A 19,149-nucleotide genomic window follows, 5' to 3' on the forward strand; every position below is an offset into this window, starting at 1 on the left:
AGTCTACGCCGCTTTCCGCTGCTTTTTTCACCCATTGTACTTTAGCATAGACTTTCAGGTTGGAAGACACGAAAAAAATCCCAAGATTAGGTTTCTGTAGTGTAGTGGTTATCACGTTCGCCTTACATGCGAAAGGTCCCCGGTTCAAAACCGGGCAGAAACACAATGCACCTCGTTTGTGCTTTTAGCCACAGTCTACGCCGCTTTCCTCTGCTTTTTTCACCCATTGTACTTTAGCATAGACCTACAGCTTGGAAGACACAAAAACTAGCAAGAATGGGTTTCTGTAGTGTAGTGGTTATCACGTTCGCCTCACACGCGAAAGGTCCCCGGTTCGAAACCGGGCAGAAACAATGCTTACCTTTAACTTTTTCCCGCATAGGTTGACTCAACACTTGTCCCACGCCTTTCCCGTGTAACAGCCGTACGTGAAATTTGCACATCTCCGTCAGAGTTTCCGTGCATTCCCCACAATGTCAGTTCTTCATCTCCTGGAGTGTGAGTTGACAAGGAGTACTTGAAAACCCTTGCTTGAAGCTTTTAGGTGAGCTGGTTATCTTGTCCCACACAGGGAAATTTTCACTGCAGACCCTATGTGAGTTGAGCAGCAAAACCTGCTGCCTATTGCTCTAAGTGTTTAGATATACTTACTTTCTGGACCCAAAGGCAATGGGAATGTGGACTTTGGCTCTCCTGCCTAGTCAGCTGACCTGGAAAACCTGAAGACCATTGGTGTATATCTTCAGCTGACCTGTTGAGAAACAGGTGTAGAAAAGCTAGAGCTGACGTATATGACTCACAGTTTCTTGGCAGTAGCGGCTGTTTTGAGAATGTTTTAATCTGCAAGGAAGGTAAAGGAAACTCAAGCTATGAAAAAACCAGAAACAAAAAGTAACCCACGAGGTGACCAGTGATTCCGACCTCACGTCCGAAAGCAGGCAGCCGTGGTGGGTTTCTGTAGTGTAGTGGTTATCACGTTCGCCTAACACGCGAAAGGTCCCCGGTTCGAAACCGGGCAGAAACACAATGCACCTCGTTTGTGCTTTCAGCCACAGTCTACGCCGCTTTCCGCTGCTTTTTTCACCCATTGTACTTTAGCATAGACTTTCAGGTTGGAAGACACGAAAAAAATCCCAAGATTAGGTTTCTGTAGTGTAGTGGTTATCACGTTCGCCTTACACGCGAAAGGTCCCCGGTTCGAAACCGGCAGAAACACAATGCACCTCGTTTGTGCTTTTAGCCACAGTCTACGCCGCTTTCCTCTGCTTTTTTCACCCATTGTACTTTAGCATAGACCTACAGCTTGGAAGATACAAAAACTAGCAAGAATGGGTTTCTGTAGTGTAGTGGTTATCACGTTCGCCTCACACGCGAAAGGTCCCCGGTTCGAAACCGGGCAGAAACAATGCTTACCTTTAACTTTTTCCCGCATAGGTTGACTCAACACTTGTCCCACGCCTTTCCCGTGTAACAGCCGTACGTGAAATTTGCACATCTCCGTCAGAGTTTCCGTGCATTCCCCACAATGTCAGTTCTTCATCTCCTGGAGTGTGAGTTGACAAGGAGTACTTGAAAACCCTTGCTTGAAGCTTTTAGGTGAGCTGGTTATCTTGTCCCACACAGGGAAATTTTCACTGCAGACCCTATGTGAGTTGAGCAGCAAAACCTGCTGCCTATTGCTCTAAGTGTTTAGATATACTTACTTTCTGGACCCAAAGGCAATGGGAATGTGGACTTTGGCTCTCCTGCCTAGTCAGCTGACCTGGAAAACCTGAAGACCATTGGTGTATATCTTCAGCTGAGCTGTTGAGAAACAGGTGTAGAAAAGCTAGAGCTGACGTATATGACTCACAGTTTCTTGGCAGTAGCGGCTGTTTTGAGAATGTTTTAATCTGCAAGGAAGGTAAAGGAAACTCAAGCTATGAAAAAACCAGAAACAAAAAGTAACCCACGAGGTGACCAGTGATTCCAACCTCACGTCCGAAAGCAGGCAGCCGTGGTGGGTTTCTGTAGTGTAGTGGTTATCACGTTCGCCTAACACGCGAAAGGTCCCCGGTTCGAAACCGGGCAGAAACACAATGCACCTCGTTTGTGCTTTTAGCCACAGTCTACGCCGCTTTCCGCTGCTTTTTTCACCCATTGTACTTTAGCATAGACTTTCAGGTTGGAAGACACGAAAAAAATCCCAAGATTAGGTTTCTGTAGTGTAGTGGTTATCACGTTCGCCTTACACGCGAAAGGTCCCCGGTTCGAAACCGGGCAGAAACACAATGCACCTCGTTTGTGCTTTTAGCCACAGTCTACGCCGCTTTCCTCTGCTTTTTTCACCCATTGTACTTTAGCATAGACTTTCAGGTTGGAAGACACGAAAAAAATCCCAAGATTAGGTTTCTGTAGTGTAGTGGTTATCACGTTCGCCTAACACGCGAAAGGTCCCCGGTTCGAAACCGGGCAGAAACACAATGCACCTCGTTTGTGCTTTTAGCCACAGTCTACGCCGCTTTCCGCTGCTATTTTCACCCATTGTACTTTAGCATAGACTTTCAGGTTGGAAGACACAAAAAAAATCCCAAGATTAGGTTTCTGTAGTGTAGTGGTTATCACGTTCGCCTTACACGCGAAAGGTCCCCGGTTCGAAACCGGGCAGAAACACAATGCACCTCGTTTGTGCTTTTAGCCACAGTCTACGCCGCTTTCCTCTGCTTTTTTCACCAATTGTACTTTAGCATAGACCTACAGCTTGGAAGACACAAAAACTAGCAAGAATGGGTTTCTGTAGTTTAGTGGTTATCACGTTCGCCTCACACGCGAAAGGTCCCCGGTTCGAAACCGGGCAGAAACAATGCTTACCTGTAACTTTTTCCCGCATAGGTTGACTCAACACTTGTCCCACGCCTTTCCCGTGTAACAGCCGTACGTGAAATTTGCACATCTCCGTCAGAGTTTCCGTGCATTCCCCACAATGTCAGTTCTTCATCTCCTGGAGTGTGAGTTGACAAGGAGTACTTGAAAACCCTTGCTTGAAGCTTTTAGGTGAGCTGGTTATCTTGTCCCACACAGGGAAATTTTCACTGCAGACCCTATGTGAGTTGAGAAGCAAAACCTGCTGCCTATTGCTCTAAGTGTTTAGATATACTTACTTTCTGGACCCAAAGGCAATGGGAATGTGGACTTTGGCTAGTCAGCTGAGCTGGAAAACCTGAAGACCATTGGTGTATATCTTCAGCTGACCTGTTGAGAAACAGGTGTAGAAAAGCTAGAGCTGACGTATATGACTCACAGTTTGACAGTAGCGGCTGTTTTGAGAATGTTTTAATCTGCAAGGAAGGTAAAGGAAACTCAAGCTATGAGGCAAACGTGATAACCACTACACTACAGAAACCCATTCTTGCTAGTTTTTGTGTCTTCTAAGCTGTAGGTCTATGCTAAAGTATAATGGGTGAAAAAAGCAGAGGAAAGCGGCGTAGACTGTGGCTAAAAGCACAAACAAGGTGCATTGTGTTTCTGCCCGGTTTCGAACCGGGGACCTTTCGCATGTTAGGTGAACATGATAACCACTACACTATAGAAACCCATTCTTGCATGTTTTCGTGTCTTCCAATCTGTAAGTCTATGCTAAAGTACAATGGGTGAAAAAAGCAGAGGAAAGCGGCGTAGACTGTGGCTAAAAGCACAAACTAGGTGCATTGCGTTTCTGCCCGGTTTCAAACCGTGGACCTTTCTTGTGGAAGGCTAACATGATAACCACTACACTACAGAAACCTAATCTTGGGATTTTTTGTGTCTTCCATCCTGAAAGTCTATGCTAAAGTACAATGGGTGAAAAAAGCAGCGGAAAGCAGCCTGGACTGTGGCTAAAAGCACAAACAAGGGCATTGTGTTTCTGCCTTGTTTCGAATCAGGGACTTTTTACATGTAAGGCGAACGTGATAACCACTACAGTACAGAAACCAGTTCTTCAGAGAATGGTGGTGGAACGCCATGGCCTGGTCACAAGATCAACTTTTGCGATCCTGGTAGTTCCACCACTAGTTTCAGTAGGTTTTTATTTATATTTAATTTTTTCAATTTTATTTTTTATTAGTTTTTTTACTTTTTTGTAGGAGAGAAGGAAGGAAGGAGAGAAAGAAAGCAAGGAAGGAGAGAAAGAAAGCAAGGAAGGAGAGAAAGAAAGCAAGGAAGGAGAGAAAGAAAGCAAGGAAGGAGAGAAAGAAAGCAAGGAAGGAGAGAATTAAAGCAAGGAAGGAGAGAAAGAAAGCGGGAAAGAAAGAAAGCGGGAAAGAAAGAAAGCGGGAAAGAAAGAAAGCGGGAAAGAAAGATTGAAAGAAAGAGAGAAAGAGAGAAAGAAAGAGAGAAAGAAAGAGAGAAAGAAAGAGAGAAAGAAAGAGAGAAAGAAAGAGAGAAAGAAAGAAGTGATGATCAGTGCCCAGCAGTGCCACCCACCAGTGCCCATCTGTGCCACCCACCAGTGCCCATCTGTGCCCAGCAGTGCTACCCAGCAGTGCCCAGCATTGCCACCCACCAGTGCCCCCCATCAGTTTCACCCATCAGTGCTGCTCAGCAATTGTGCCCAGCAGTGCCGCCCAGTAGTTCCCATCTGTGCCACCAACCAGAGCCACTCATCAGTGCCACCCATCAGTGCTGTCCAGCTCTTGTGCCCATCAGTGTCGCCCAGCAGTGCTGCCAGTCAGTGCCGTCAGTCAGTACCATCAGTCAGTACCGTCAGTCAGTGCTATCAGTCAGCGCCCCTATCAGTGCTGCATATCGCTGCCTATCAGTGCTGCCTATCAGTGCTGCCTATCAGTGCTGCCTATCAGTGCTGCCTATCAGTGCTGCCTATCAGTGCCACCTCATCACTGCCCATCAGTGCAGCCTCATCAATGCACATCAGTGAAGGAGAAAAATTACCTGTTTGCAAAATGTTATAATAGAAACTAAGATAAACTTTTTTTTTCAAATGTTTTGCTTTTTTTGTTTAACGTGCAAAAAATAAAACACCCAGTGGTGAATAAATACCACCAAAAGAAAGCTCTATTTGTGTGAAAAAAAATGATAAAAAATGACAGCGCAATTGTCATTCAAATTGCAACAGCGCTGAAAGCTGAAAATTGGCCTGGGCATGAAGGGGGTAAAAGTCTCTGGTTGGCAAGTGGTTAAAGGACGCCATGATGATCTTTCTGCACAATTTTGATATTTAGGTTGGGTCATAGTTGGAGAAGTATGCTTAGGTGGGGCTCACACATCAGCAGACGTGAACTTATTTAACACAGACATGCTGCCTAATGGACACCCTTCTCTATTCAGTCCATGCGAGCAAAAGAGACAAACTACAGCCATGCACTCCCCCATTATGCCATTCAGGGACCACAGCTCATGGATAGTTTGATGACAGTGTGTTTAATAGAACTACAAATGATGAAAGACCTGCTATGTCCATCAAAGATCACATGTTCCTAGATGTATTTGAAAAGGAGATGTTTTTGTTTAAGCAAACCACTGGGTAGCCCCCCTACCATTTTTCTCACCACGCCTTGGACTGATAAACACAAGGGAGCAAGCACAGAAGAGACTACTTGTTCTACAGCTTCCTTTGCAAGAACACCTGAAATGAAAGAACATTTTGTTAACTTTATGCAATAAATCTTTGACCATGACCAAGCAGAACCTGCCCCACCAATGAAACCGAGTGAAGAGCGTTGGTACTTACCAATCTTTGGCATCTATCACCCTCAAACACCAGATAAGATCAGAGTAGTTTTTGATTCTAGTGCTCAGTATGATAGAATCTCATTGAATGATGTACTTCTTAGTGGCCCTGATTTGAATAATAGACTGCTGGGTGTCCTTATACGTTTTTACAAAGAGCAAGTCGTACTTACTACTAATGTGCAGAAAATATTTTACTGTTTCGTGGATAGAGAACCCAATGATATTCAAATCAAACTGTTAATTCTCTTTGGTTTCCTGTTTGTAAGACCAGTGGCTGCTATGCCTCTTATTCCCCCAACTACTGGTCTTGGCACATCCCTTCTTTAGTTCTTTCTCCAGTTAGCAGTAATGTAAATCAGACCTACTTCCAGAGGCTGGACTCTCAGACACATTTAACATGTACAGGCCTTGTGTGCCCGCCCACATTTACTACAATTCTGTCAGGCTCCGCCCAACGGGATCTCTAGTGGTCCACAGCACGGGGTTTCCCAGGACGCGGAGTCTAAGTCCCAGTCTGCCTTTTCACCAGAGCCCCTGATGGTGGGGATGGACTTGGTGCAAGACCGGAACCAGGTCGCGTCCCTGGGCACCCCCGGCGGTGGCAAAGGGGTCCCGCTGAGGGTATGTGCCCGGGATGAGTCTGCTGTGAAGGGGATGACAGACCCCGATCCGAGCGGGATGGATGGGATGACAGATCCCGATCCGAGCGGGATGGATGGACAACTGCTAGGAGTGAGCGAGGTCAGACTAGCCGGGTCGGTATCGTGCGGGCAGCGTGGTACAGGGGGAGCAAGCGGAGAATGGTCAGGGTCACAAGCCAGGTTCAGCAGGTAGCGGGCAGCGTGGTACCGAGGGTCAGGCAGAGGGATGGTCAGGAACGAGCCGGGGTCAGAGCAGGAGAGGGTCAGAGTAATCAGAACAGGCAGAGTTTGGCAACAAGGAAACGTACTAGCAGGGACACAGGAACAAGACCTTGCGGCACTTTGGAAATGCACAGGGCAGATTTAAATAGGGCACCCTGTGTTTCCATTGGTGCGGCCGCGATTGCTACTGCGCATGCGCGGCCGCCGCCGCGATCTCTGTGTTCGCCAGCCAGGAAGAATCGGCGATCTGCGCATGCGCGCGATGCCGAGCGGCCGGGATCCCTGACAAATTCCCTGTGGTTGATGGGAACTGTAGTTTCCTTTTACTGCAGAGAGAGGAGAGGATGTGATGTAATCCTTGCTGTTACACCTGATCCTTGGCAGAGCAGATACTGGTATCTTTTGAATTACAGAGATGAGATCACAAAAGTTCAAATAGACTTTTCTCCTAAATGGTAGGGATTTTCAAAATTGTATTAACTGTTTATTGTATTGTGTAGGGGGTGTAATAATGGGTGATTCTTCTGCCTATCCCAGAGTTCCTCTTTAAGCTACACCAGGTGGTGTCCAATAGATGCTCAGTAATGGAAGCATTTCCTGCAGATGACAGAGCTAAAGAGTTAAAAAACCTATTTCTAGATGTCAATCCTATGCCCCTTCAACAGAGTTTAGAAGTTGGAATCTCCAGACTGACAATTTTACCTTTCAAGTGTCCACAGAGGTGAAGCCATACACACAGAGAGATATCCTAGCCACAGTAAGTAGCCCCTATCATTATGCAAAACAAAGCCTTAGGTAGAGAGCTCTCAATAGATCCATTTGGCTGGGACTCCCCTCTCTCGCCAGAAAGAGAAGCTCAGTGGAGAACATGGACAGAAGACTTGATTAATCTTGAAGACCTCGATATTCCCAAACCAGTGTTGCTAATATCTACAGTGCAAAAAGAAGTATGTGTCTTTTCTGATGCTTCTACTGTGGCGATAGCAGCTGTACCATATCTCAAGGTCATAGAGAGTAATGGTCAATGTCATGTAGGCTTTATAATAGGCAAATCTAAACTAGCTCCAAGACCAGCCCATATAGTGCCACATTCAGAGTTATGTGTAGCAGTTTTGTCAGTTTGAGCTAGCAGAACTGAAATGGACTTTGAGCCCAATGCAGTTAAATATTACACCAACAGCACAATTGTGATAGGCTATATTCACAACACCTCCAGTAGATTTTATGTGTACGTCTCAAACAGGGTAATCCACATCAGAAAATCCACTGAGCCAGATCAGTAGAATTATGTAGTCATAATCCAGCAGGTCTGTCAGAGATCGGGGAGGCGCACGGGTCCGCGCATGCGCAGAACGCCGATGCACATTAGCCGGTGAGCACTGGGACTTAGGCACTCATGGCAGCGGCCGCGCATGTGCACTCGCGATCGTGGATGCGCGTTCCTGAGTGTTCCTGTGTATTGATTGCTTTGTTGCCGACCCAGCCTGATCCTGATCCTGTTGTCTTCTCCTGCTCTGACCTTTTTGCTCGTCCTGACTACTCTCTGCCTGATCCTGATTATCTTACCTCCTGTTGCTGAACCTGGCCTGTGACCTGATTATTCTTTTGCCTGCCGCTCTGTACTACCTGCTCCACTGTTACCATTCCGGCCTGTCTGACTACGCTACCACCTCTTCACATCTGGCTCTCACCTGCTATCTGCCATTGGCGGTTACCTCTACCACAGCTGGTTGTACTCGGGGGTCGCGACCTGGTCTCAGGCTGCTTCAAGTCCATCCCCACCATCAGGGGCTCTGGTGAAACAGCAGACTGAGGCTTAGACTCCGCGCCCTGAGGAATTCCGGCCTGTGGGTCGCTAGAGGCTACTGCCAGTGGGCTCCTGACAGAACCATACGGCCATGGCTGAGCCAGGAAGAGGCCCTTCACCCCTGGATGAGATATGCCAACACCTGTCGCCACTCACCCAAGCTGTGAAAACACTTCAAGAGGGGTACACACATCTGGAGAGACGTATTCAGACCCTAACCACACCAACAGCCACGCCATCAGCCATGGTTAGTTCACCCTCTGCCCGGGAATCTTCCGCCGGAGCAGTATTCAACATTCCTCCACCAGAATCCCGAGTACTGACGCCCCAGCGTTTTAATGGGGATCGAAGGAAGTTCAGGGCCTTCCAGAATTCCTGCCTGCTATATTTTGACCTACAGCCACGAACCTTTTCTTCAGAATCCATAAAAGTGGGGTTCGTTATATCCTTGTTGCAGGGGGAACCCCAAGGCTGGGGCCACCGTTTGATGGAGGATCACCATTCACACCTAGACTCTGTTTCGTCATTTTTTAAGGCGATGGCACAACTTTATGACAACCCGCAATGAGCTGCTTCTGCTGAGGCGGCTCTGCATACCCTGCAACAAGTAGAGGAGGATTATGCATCCGAATTCAGGTGCTGGAGTGGGGACAAGCAGTGGAATGCCGCCGCCCTGCGTAACCAATTTTGTTTGGGCCTGTCCAAGCCACTTAAGGACGAGCTGGCCAGAGTGGGTGTACCCGAAACATTGGAGGATTTGATTAGCCTGGCCATCCAAATCGACCGTAGGCTGCAGGAGCATCGGCAAGAAAGGGCCATTCCTAGTTCCAGACCAACATGGGTATTACCCCGGGTTCCGCTCCAACCTAATTCTCCAGTTGGGAATCGAGGTCCGGAGACGGCCGAGGGCCTGAACCTATGCAGATCGGATTGATGCGGCCCTCTCTGACTTTTGAGGAACGCCAGAGGTGTCGGCTGAATAACTTATGTCTGTACTGTGGAGCGGCTGTCCATATAGTACGCTCTTGCCCTGAGAAAATAAGTAAATGTGCCTCTGTCGCTTCTGCTGTGACTCCTACCTGCCTGAATAATGCAACTCACCTAGCTGTACCCATTTCTTTCCAGCTCCCTGGAAGAACCGTACTAGTGACGGCCATTATTGATTTGGGAGCCTGTAGCTGCTTTATTGACCTTGGCTTTGTAGCTCATCAACAGATTCCCTTGCAGACCAAAGAGCAAGGCCTGAATATCTTCTTGGCTGATGGGGCTCGGATAAAGTCCGGGTTGGTAGACCGAGAGACCCCTCCGATCTGCACTACAGTAGCTGGCTATCATCGGGAACTCCTCTGCCTGGATGCCATCGCGTCCCCTCTTTTCCCAGTTATCTTGGGGCTTCCTTGGTTATGAGCCCATGACCCTCACATTAATTGGAAGACGGGAGCAATTCAGTTCAGTTCACCCTATTGCCAAGAGCACTGTTGCCTCAGGACACCAGTAGCCACTCAGTCCCTATGCTGTGTGAACACTGACGAAGAACTGACCCAAGCCATTCCTTCAGCCTACCCACTCCTACCTTGACATTTTTAGCCCACGGGGACCAGACATCCTTCCCCCGCATCGGGCATATGACTGTCCAATTGATCTCCTTCCAGGTTCTGAGATCCCTTGTGGCCTCATTTTCCCCTTATCAGAGCAAAAGTTGGGGGTATTGAAAGAGTAAATCGATGAAAGCCTCCAAAAGGGATTCATCCGCCCGTCCACATCACCAGCTGGTGCCGGAATCTTCTTCGTGGAGAAGAAAGATAAGTCGCTGAGACCCTGTATTGATTACTGGGAGCTGAACAAGATCACAGTCAAGAACCGCTACCCTCTCCCCTTAGTCCCTGAATTATTCCAGAAATTGAAGGCGGCATCTATTTTTACAAAGCTGGACCTCAGGGGCGCCTATAACTTGGTCCATTTACGCGAAGGGGATGAGTGGAAGACAGCCTTTCGCACCAGATTTGGGCACTTTGAGTACCTGGTTATGCCATTCGGGTTGGGCAATGCCCCGGCCACATTTCAACACTTCATAAATTACATTTTCAAAGATTATCTGGATATCTTCGTGGTAGGTTATCTTGACGATATTTTGATTTTTTCCCCATCCTTGGAGGCACATCGAGGTCACGTCAGAAGCGTGCTAGAGTGACTTCGCCAGCACGGGCTTTATGCCAAGGCAGAGAAGTGCAGTTTCGAGCAACACAGTATCCAGTTCCTGGGGCTAATCATCTCCACCTCTGGGATTGCCATGGATCCCCAGAAGATCTCTGCAATTCTGGAATGGCCAGTACCCGTAGATAAAAAGGGCGTTCAGCGGTTTATTGGCTTCGCAAACTTCTATCAAAAATTCATTAAGAATTTCTCAGGCCTGGTTTCTCCTATCACCCAACTTACAAAACTAGGGGTACATTTTCATTGGACACCAGCGGCGCAGGTTGCTTTCGAGACTCTGAAGAAGTTGTTCACGGCAGCCCCCATCTTAAGTCACCCGGATGCATCCCAGCCATACATTTTGGAGGTAGACGCGTCCGAGAACGCAGTGGGAGCTGTCCTGTCGCAGAGAAAAGGCGTGAAAGAACTCATGTACCCAGTAGCTTTCTTTTCTAGGAAGCTCACCTCGGCGGAGAGAAACTACGATATTGGGACTGGGAACTTATGGCAATTAAAACCACACTGGAAGAGTGGAGATACTTATTGGAAGGACCCTGCATCCAATTTTGGACTACACAGCCCACAAAAATTTGGAGTACCTAAGGACAGCTAAGCGCCTTAGACCACGGCAAGCCAGATGGGCGTTGTTTTTTTCAAGATTCACTTTCCATATCACCTACCAACCTGGCTCTAAGAACACAAAACCTGACGCGCTGTCACGGATGTTCGAGGATCCTCAAGAAACTCCTAAGCCTGATACCATTCTGCCAGCGGGTAACTTCCTACTGTTACAGTCAGAACTCCTGTCAAAGTTACAAGCTGCATCCATAGGGGCCCTCAATCCACCCGGAGTCTCGGTACAAAGCAGAGAAGGGTTGTTATGGAAGATCGTGGTTCCTGAAGAAACCCGAACCCTGGTCTTGGGCTACTGTCATGACCACCCATTGGCAGGCCACTTCGGAGTGGGTAAAACTTTGGAGCTGATCCAACGCACGTTTTGGTGGCCGAGTATGGTCAAGGATTGCAAAATATACGTAAAGACTTGCGCCATCTGTAACAGAAATAAGTCTACTCGGAGTAAAGCTTGGGGCCTACTACAACCTTTACTGGTACCTGACAGACCGTGGATTATGGTCTCCATAGATTTTATCGTGGAACTGCCACCTTCACAAAATCATACCGCAATATTCATGGTGGTGGACCACTTATCTAAGATGGCCCACTTTCTGCCGCTCAGAAATACCCCTACTGCTCCCGAGACTGCACAGCTCTTCATTAAAGAAGTAGTAAGGCTCCATGGAGTTCCTAGAAACATAGTATAGGATCGGGGAGTACAATTTACATCAAAGTTTTGGAAAGCCCTGTGCGAAATGTTGGAGATCAAACTGTCATTTTCCTCAGCATACCACCCGCAAATGAATGGGCAGACGGAGCGGACCAACCAGACGTTGGAATAGTACCTCAAGTGTTATATCTCTTTTCATCAGGACGATTGGCTGGCACTCCTGCCCCTAGCAAAATTCGCCTATAATAATGCAAACCATTCCGCCACCAAGCAGTCTCCGTTCTACGCCAATTACGGGTTCCATCCCACTTTCCTACCGGATCTGATTCCTGAAAACTCGGTGCAGGTAGCTCAGGACGCCTTAAATTTTTTCACATCTAACAACAAGTTACTACAGGAAGCAGTGACAAAGGCCCAGGAGGATAACAAAAGAGCCTTTGACAAAAGGAGAAGGGGGGAATTTGTTATACACCCAGGAGATCAGGTTTGGTTGGCAACGACCAATCTGAAAATGGCATGCCCATCAAGGAAGTTGGCACCCAAATTTGTGGGCCCTTTTTCGGTGAAACGGCAGATCAACAAAGTAGCCTTTGAATTGGCACTGCCCGAATCTTTCTGGATACACCCGGAGTTCCACGCATCTCTGCTGAAGCCTGCAACTCCAGATCCTTTCCCAGATCGTAGATCAAGTCCTCCGGTAGCCCTAGACATTGATGGAGAGGAGGAATTCGAAGTGGAGGCGATCTTGGATTGCAGGAAGAGAGGAGGTCGGATACATTACCTTATTAAATGGAAAATTCCCAGAGGAAAATTCATGGGAACCAGCCCAAAACATCCACGCTCCCAGATTGATTTAAGAGTTTTTTCACAACCACCCATAGAGGAGAGGTCAGTTGGGCATCCAAAGGCTGCCCGTGGGGGGGGGGGCAATGTCAGGGATCGCGGAGGCGCACAGGTCCGCGCATGCGCAGAACGCCGATGCACATTAGCCGGCGAGCACTGGGACTTAGGCAATCGTGGCGGCGGCGGCCGTGCATGCGCACTCGCGATCACGGACGTGCGCCTGGCACCAATGAGAGCACAGGGCGCACTATTTAAACCAGCCCTGTGCATCTCCAAATTTCCGTATGGTCTTGTTCCTGTGTTCCTGAGTGTTCCTGTGTATTGATTGCTTTGTTGCCGACCCAGCCTGATCCTGATCCTGTTGTTTTCTCCTGCTCTGACCTTTTTGCTCGTCCTGACTATTCTCTGCCTGATCCTGATTATCTGACCTCCTGTTGCTGAACCTGGACTGTGACCTGATTATTCTTTTGCCTGCCGCTCTGTACTACCTGCTCTGCTGTTACCAACCCCGCCTGTCTGACTACGCTACCACCTCTTCACATCTGGCTCTCACCTGCTATCTACCACAGCTGGTTGTACTCAGGGGTCGCGACCTGGTCTCAGGTTGCTTCAAGTCCATCCCCACCATCAGGGGCTCTGGTGAAACAGCAGACTGAGGCTTAGACTCCGCGCCCTGAGGAATTCCGGCCTATGGGTCGCTAGAGGCTACCGCCAGTGGGCTCCTGACAAGGTCATGGTACCAGACTAATTCAAGCAGCTCACCTGAAACCAGCTGGTTCTCAGGCCCAGATTATTTATGAATGAGGAAAGAACAAAGAGAGGGCGCACAGGCCTAGTGCATTACCATAAAAAATGTTTATTAAGAAATAAAATAGGTGTTGTACTCACAAACGACAATAAAGTCAAGGCACGTCATAAAAGAACAGCTGGGTCAACACCGCGCTGCGTAACAGTCCGTAATGGGGACATTTTTTTAAGCTTCAGGTGTTCTGCTTCAGGAGACTTGGAGTGAAGATGTGAACCATCTCCATTGAGAAATATTGATTTTTTTTCCCCCCCTGAGCATTTTGGAGCTTCAAGCTTTGCACTACAAAATACTCAGGTGTGAATGTAGTCTCAGTGAGCTTTTGTACCTGGATCTCTGGAGAAGAGGGGAATGGAATGGTAAAACAATAAGAAACAAAACCTAATGGGACTTTACTGGTACATTAAGCAGACAACCTCATGTTGTACAGTAAACATATTTATTGAAATGCATCTTCCAAACACATTATGTAAAACAATACTTGGCTAATGAGCCCAAGAGATCACAGCATCATGTTCTATGGCATCAATGTCCGCCAGAGGTCGATGCATTTCGCTTGTTAGATTCTTCAGGACCCCAAAACTGGAGATGAGAAAACCAACTGCCTAAGCTGGGAGTTCTGTATATACAGTTGCAAGAAAAAGTATGTGAACCCCTTGGGATTACGTGGAGTTTTGCATGAATTGGGCATAAAATGTGCTCTGAACGTCATCTAAGTCACAACAATAGAAGAACACAGCCTGCTGAACATAATACTACACAAACATTAGATGTTGCCATGGTTTAATTGCACATAACATGTAAACATTCACAGTGCAGAGAGGAAAAAGTATGTGAGGCCCTAGCTTAATGACTTCTCCCAGAGTTAATTGGAGCCAGGAGTGAGCCAACCTTGACTCCAATCAGTGTGATGATATTGGATGTTTTGCTGACAGCTGTCCTGCCCTTAAAACACACACCTGTTTTGGGTTTACTGGTTTCAAGAAGCACTGTCTGATGTGAACCATGCCTCGCAGAAAAGAGCTCTCAGAATACCTACGATCAAGAACTGTTGACTTGCATGAAGCTGGAAAGGGTTACAAAAGTATCTCCAAAAGCCTTGATGTTCATGTGTCCACGGTAAGACAGATTGTCTACAAATGGAGAAAGTTTGGCACTGTTGCTACTCTCCCTAGGCGTGGTCGTCCTGTAAAAATGACTGCAAGAGCACAGCGCAGAATGCTGCATGAGGTAAAGAAAAATCCCAGAGTGTCAGCGAAAGACCTACAGAAATCTCTGGCACATGCTAACATTTTTGTTGACACATCTACAATAAGGAAAACATTAAACAAAAATGGAGTACATGGGAGGACACCACGGAGGAAGCCATTGCTGTCCAAAAAGAATATTGCAGCACGTTTGAAGTTTGCAAAAGAGCACCTGGATGTTCCACAGCACTACTGGCAAAATATACTGTGGACAGATGAAACCAAGATTGGGTTGTTTGGGAAGAACACACAACACTATGTGTGGAGAAAAAAAGGCACAGCACACCAACATAAAAACCTCATCCCCACTGTAAAACATGGCGGAGGGAGCATCATGGTTTGGAGCTGCTTTGCTGCCTCAGGGCCTGGACGGATTGTTGTCATTGATGGGAAAAAGAATTCCAGAGTTTATCAAGACATTTTGCAGGAAAACGTACGACCATCTGTCCGCCAACTGAAGCTCCGCAGAGGATGGGTGATGCAACAGGACAATGACCCAAAGCATACAAGTAATTCAACAAAACAATGGCTGCAACAGCACAGAATACACCTTCTGGAGTGGCCCAGTCAGAGTCCTGACCTCAACCCGATTGAAATGCTGTGTCATGACCTTAAGAGAGTGATTCACACCAGACATCCCAAGAATATTGCTACACTGAAACAGTTTTGTGAAGAGGAGTGGTCCAAAATTACTCCAGATCATTGTGCAGGTCTGATCTGCAACTACAGGAAACGTTTGGTTGAGGTTATTGCTGCCAAAGGAGGGTCAACCAGTTATTAAGTCCAAAGGTTCACATACTTTTTCCTCCCTGCACTGTGAATGTTTACATGTTATGTGCAATTAAACCATGGCAACATCTAATGTTTGTGTAGTATTATGTTCAGCAGACTGTGTTCTTCTATTGTTGTGACTTAGATGACGTTCAGAGCACATTTTATACCCAATTCATGCAAAACTCCACGTAATCCCAAGGGGTTCACATACTTTTTCTTGCAACTGTACATAAACCATTAATCATGCAAATACAGTGTCACAAAAACATCATAAACCTTACAAACACCATTCTCCACAGACTCATATGCCAACATAAATGGTGATGCAAGGCAACAGCACCCACACAGAGGGTCAAAACATGGTCTTGGGTGAGCGTCCACATCCAGAACCCCTCCCCCTTGTCCCCAATCAAATGGAACTCTGCAGAAAGAACAACGAAGACAGTCCCACTACAGAAAGAAAAAGGGCAGGGGAAAGAAGGAGAAGGAAAGTAGGAGGGATAATAACTCCCAAGCATAACTAGTAGTAGATCACTCACTGACTCAAGGGACAAGCAGCGGATATATTTGTTGTGGGTATTATCCACATACAATATATTCCATGAATGCATTCCAAAAAGTAATCTACATATAACAATATGTATAAACGCCAGTATGGAAATATCCACGTTCTAAGGAATCACAACCATACCCAGCAAACCATTCCCAAACACCTACCTGGTAATCCCATCCAAAAGGGAAGTTGCAAGAAGAGTACACAAAATCTTCTAAGTGTGGCTCCTGCAATCACACAACCAATAGCCATGCTTAGTAATCCCCCAATAACTTCTCCATCCATCAAACCAAATCAAACACTATATCTCATACCTTAGAGTCACTATATCGCGTCAACCGTCCACTGTGTGTGCCTCCCCAATGGTGCCAAAAACAGCATGCGGTGAGATGCTTAAATAGTGTCATCAATCAGGGACAGCACCTCCACCCAGGTAAACCACAGGGCGGAGGTTGAACGCGCATCCAAGCGGTAATCGCACATCGCACATGCTCACACGTAGCGCTTCCGCCCTAACAAGACAGTGGGCAGAAGTGCAGCCTTTCCACAATGAAAGCACACAGCGCATGCACGCCCTTCTCTATAGACGCCGCAGCCCCATCACCTAATACCTATAGGAGACAATAGACAGCACCCAAACAGAGGCAAACAAGGCTAAATGGAGCCAATACCCAGCAGCCACCACCTCAGCTTTACCACCTCGGGAGACCCTGGACTCAAACAGTCCAGCCTCCCAGATGTCATCCATAGCCAGGGGCCTCCATTATAGCTATAGACTTCAATACCATGAAGAGAATGCAAAGAATAAACTAAATAGTAAATAATTATATGCCCCACATGCTCAGATATATTCTATCCATGATGGAGACAGCAAAGGAGCAGAGGGCATAAGCCCCCTTCCAAGCCAGACCATTAGTGCATGCCACAGCGCACCCAACACCATCACATGAGATATGTCACACCAATGTGGAGAACAGTTAAATACAAACATAAGAGTAAAAATATATATGAATAGATATAAATACAGCCCCCTACAAAAACTTCTCATATATTGGACATAAAACATCAGAACAGATAGCATGAATACGTCAATCCCATAACATAATAGCCTTGGAAAATCATTAAATGTTCCCCAGAAGAGTATACCACACATCAGGGTGGTCCTACTCTTCCACTTCTTACAAGAACGGTATATAACTTAATGCCTCATTCAGGCCTGGAGAAAAGTCGCATTCAGAGTGTAAATCCATCTTGCCTCTTTTTGCAGAACTTTTTAGTCAAAGTTTCCTCCACGAGGGTCCTCAAATAACCTTTCCAAGGCTGCAAAACGTATCATATCTGTATTATGACTATGTGTAAAGGACCGCCTGACAGCACGTCTATCAATCCCCTGGCAGAGCCTCCCCAGAGTGCGGAGTCTAAGCACCAGAGCACTTGTTCACCAGGGCCCCTGATGGTGGGGATGGACTTGGAGCGCTCCAGTACCAGGTTGCAGCTGCTAGGTATCTCCAACAGGGTTAGAGGAGTCTGACAGGAGCTCCAGGGGGCTAAGACTCTGATGTGAGGGAGCCTAGTGATCCCTGCGGGATGGATGGATGAGCTAAATCAGAGTCATACAGGCCGGGTCGGTAACTAGCGGGTCGGTGAGGTACAAAACGGTAGTCAAAGGATAGTCGGGTCACACGCAGGGTCAATACCAAAAGATCAGATCTAAAGGGGAACATCCAGGAGCAGAGTCAGGCAGGCCAAGGGTCAGGACAGGAAAAGGCAGCAAGGTCAAACAATCCAGATCAAGATACTCACAACACAGGTAACAGCATACAAAGACCATTCGGCAACAAGTGTCTGTGCAGGGCTGTTTTAAATAGCCCACCCTGCACCTCACAGGTGCAGCCTAGGTCCTAGTGCCTGCCTAGTACTGACAAGATGACGGGTGTGCCTGGGTCCTAGTGCCCTGCCACCTACACGTCTTGACAGACACCTACGCCTGTGTAGACCCATGCGTCGCGATGGTCCCTGACACTATGTTTCAGAGCCACGTGTCTCCCAATGGGTGTGTACAACACGTTTCTTCTAATATAGTAAATGTGATCATATATCCTTTTCCAAACATTCCTAATGGTTTTACCCATATAAAAGGCACTGCATTTACATAACATAATATACACCACACCTTTGGTTTGCCAATGCACAAATTGCTTAGTCTTGTATAGCACCACATTGGGTAAGGGCATAGATCCAAGCACAATAGTCACATGATCCACATTTGAAAGTGCCCTTTCTGTCCTCAATATTAGATGGCAAGCCATGAAAATGGCATCCTAACTAAACAATCCTTGAGTGATTTAGATCTTTTAAATGTGATTTGGGGATCGTCCTTGATATATTTACGCAGAATAAGGTCATCAGTCAATAAATGTCAATGCTTTTGTATGGCATCTCTAATCTTCTGATTTTGACTAGAAAAAGTAGTGACAATCCGAACTATATCCTGTTGGTTAGTTTCCCGTTTGCCAGATAACAAAGTATGTCTCACCTGCAGTTTGACCCTATTATAGGCCCTCTTAAGGACCGTCTTGGAATATCCTCTCCTTAGTAAACTCATCCTCAGGGCCACTGCTTTCTTTTCAAAAAGTTCCTCCATTCAACCATTTTGCCTGATCTGCAGATATTGAGAATACGGAATACTCCTAATTAGTGGCTGGGCACTCCCCGCATGGAGAATAGTATTCCCCGCCGTAGGCTTTCTGTACAAAGTAGAGACCATTGTCACATCCTCCTGGACAAAAAGAGTCATATCCAAGAAAGAAATGGCATTGGGGTCATGTTGTACCGTAAATTTGAGATTGTAACTATTTTGAGCTAGCAATTTCATAAATTCCTCCAGAGAGCGCATATCAGAATCCCAAACAAGAAAAATATCATCTATACATCTATACCAACAAAGAATATTGGATAGATATGATGAGAAGGCCAGAAGAGGTTATGCTCCCACTCCCCCAGGTACAGGTTTGCGTAGGATGCGGTGCAGCAAGTCCCCATCACCACCCCCTGCACCTGGAGGTAGTAG

General features: G+C 46.9%; 11 non-coding genes across 11 annotated transcripts; 10 read left to right on the forward strand and 1 right to left on the reverse strand.

Moving 5' to 3' along the window:
* The first annotated feature begins 90 nt into the window (after positions 1-90).
* TRNAV-UAC (transfer RNA valine (anticodon UAC)) lies at positions 91-163 on the forward strand. Its single transcript has one exon. It is a non-coding gene; the product is annotated as a tRNA-Val (tRNA).
* A 117-nt stretch (positions 164-280) lies between these two features.
* TRNAV-CAC (transfer RNA valine (anticodon CAC)) lies at positions 281-353 on the forward strand. The gene has a single exon. It is a non-coding gene; the product is annotated as a tRNA-Val (tRNA).
* A 598-nt stretch (positions 354-951) lies between these two features.
* Positions 952-1,024, forward strand: TRNAV-AAC (transfer RNA valine (anticodon AAC)). The gene has a single exon. It is a non-coding gene; the product is annotated as a tRNA-Val (tRNA).
* A 119-nt stretch (positions 1,025-1,143) lies between these two features.
* TRNAV-UAC (transfer RNA valine (anticodon UAC)) lies at positions 1,144-1,215 on the forward strand. Its single transcript has one exon. It is a non-coding gene; the product is annotated as a tRNA-Val (tRNA).
* Positions 1,216-1,332: 117 nt separating this feature from the next.
* On the forward strand, positions 1,333-1,405 carry TRNAV-CAC (transfer RNA valine (anticodon CAC)). The gene has a single exon. It is a non-coding gene; the product is annotated as a tRNA-Val (tRNA).
* A 598-nt stretch (positions 1,406-2,003) lies between these two features.
* TRNAV-AAC (transfer RNA valine (anticodon AAC)) lies at positions 2,004-2,076 on the forward strand. Its single transcript has one exon. It is a non-coding gene; the product is annotated as a tRNA-Val (tRNA).
* A 119-nt stretch (positions 2,077-2,195) lies between these two features.
* Positions 2,196-2,268, forward strand: TRNAV-UAC (transfer RNA valine (anticodon UAC)). The gene has a single exon. It is a non-coding gene; the product is annotated as a tRNA-Val (tRNA).
* Positions 2,269-2,387: 119 nt separating this feature from the next.
* On the forward strand, positions 2,388-2,460 carry TRNAV-AAC (transfer RNA valine (anticodon AAC)). Its single transcript has one exon. It is a non-coding gene; the product is annotated as a tRNA-Val (tRNA).
* A 119-nt stretch (positions 2,461-2,579) lies between these two features.
* On the forward strand, positions 2,580-2,652 carry TRNAV-UAC (transfer RNA valine (anticodon UAC)). Its single transcript has one exon. It is a non-coding gene; the product is annotated as a tRNA-Val (tRNA).
* A 117-nt stretch (positions 2,653-2,769) lies between these two features.
* On the forward strand, positions 2,770-2,842 carry TRNAV-CAC (transfer RNA valine (anticodon CAC)). Its single transcript has one exon. It is a non-coding gene; the product is annotated as a tRNA-Val (tRNA).
* Positions 2,843-3,499: 657 nt separating this feature from the next.
* On the reverse strand, positions 3,500-3,572 carry TRNAV-AAC (transfer RNA valine (anticodon AAC)). Its single transcript has one exon. It is a non-coding gene; the product is annotated as a tRNA-Val (tRNA).
* Between the last annotated feature and the right edge of the window lie 15,577 nt (positions 3,573-19,149).

This window comes from Staurois parvus, unplaced genomic scaffold (genome assembly GCF_062004578.1).
Source record: "Staurois parvus isolate SC_StPar_1 unplaced genomic scaffold, SC_StPar_1.0 ptg000025l, whole genome shotgun sequence".
NCBI classification, from domain to species: domain Eukaryota; kingdom Metazoa; phylum Chordata; class Amphibia; order Anura; family Ranidae; genus Staurois; species Staurois parvus.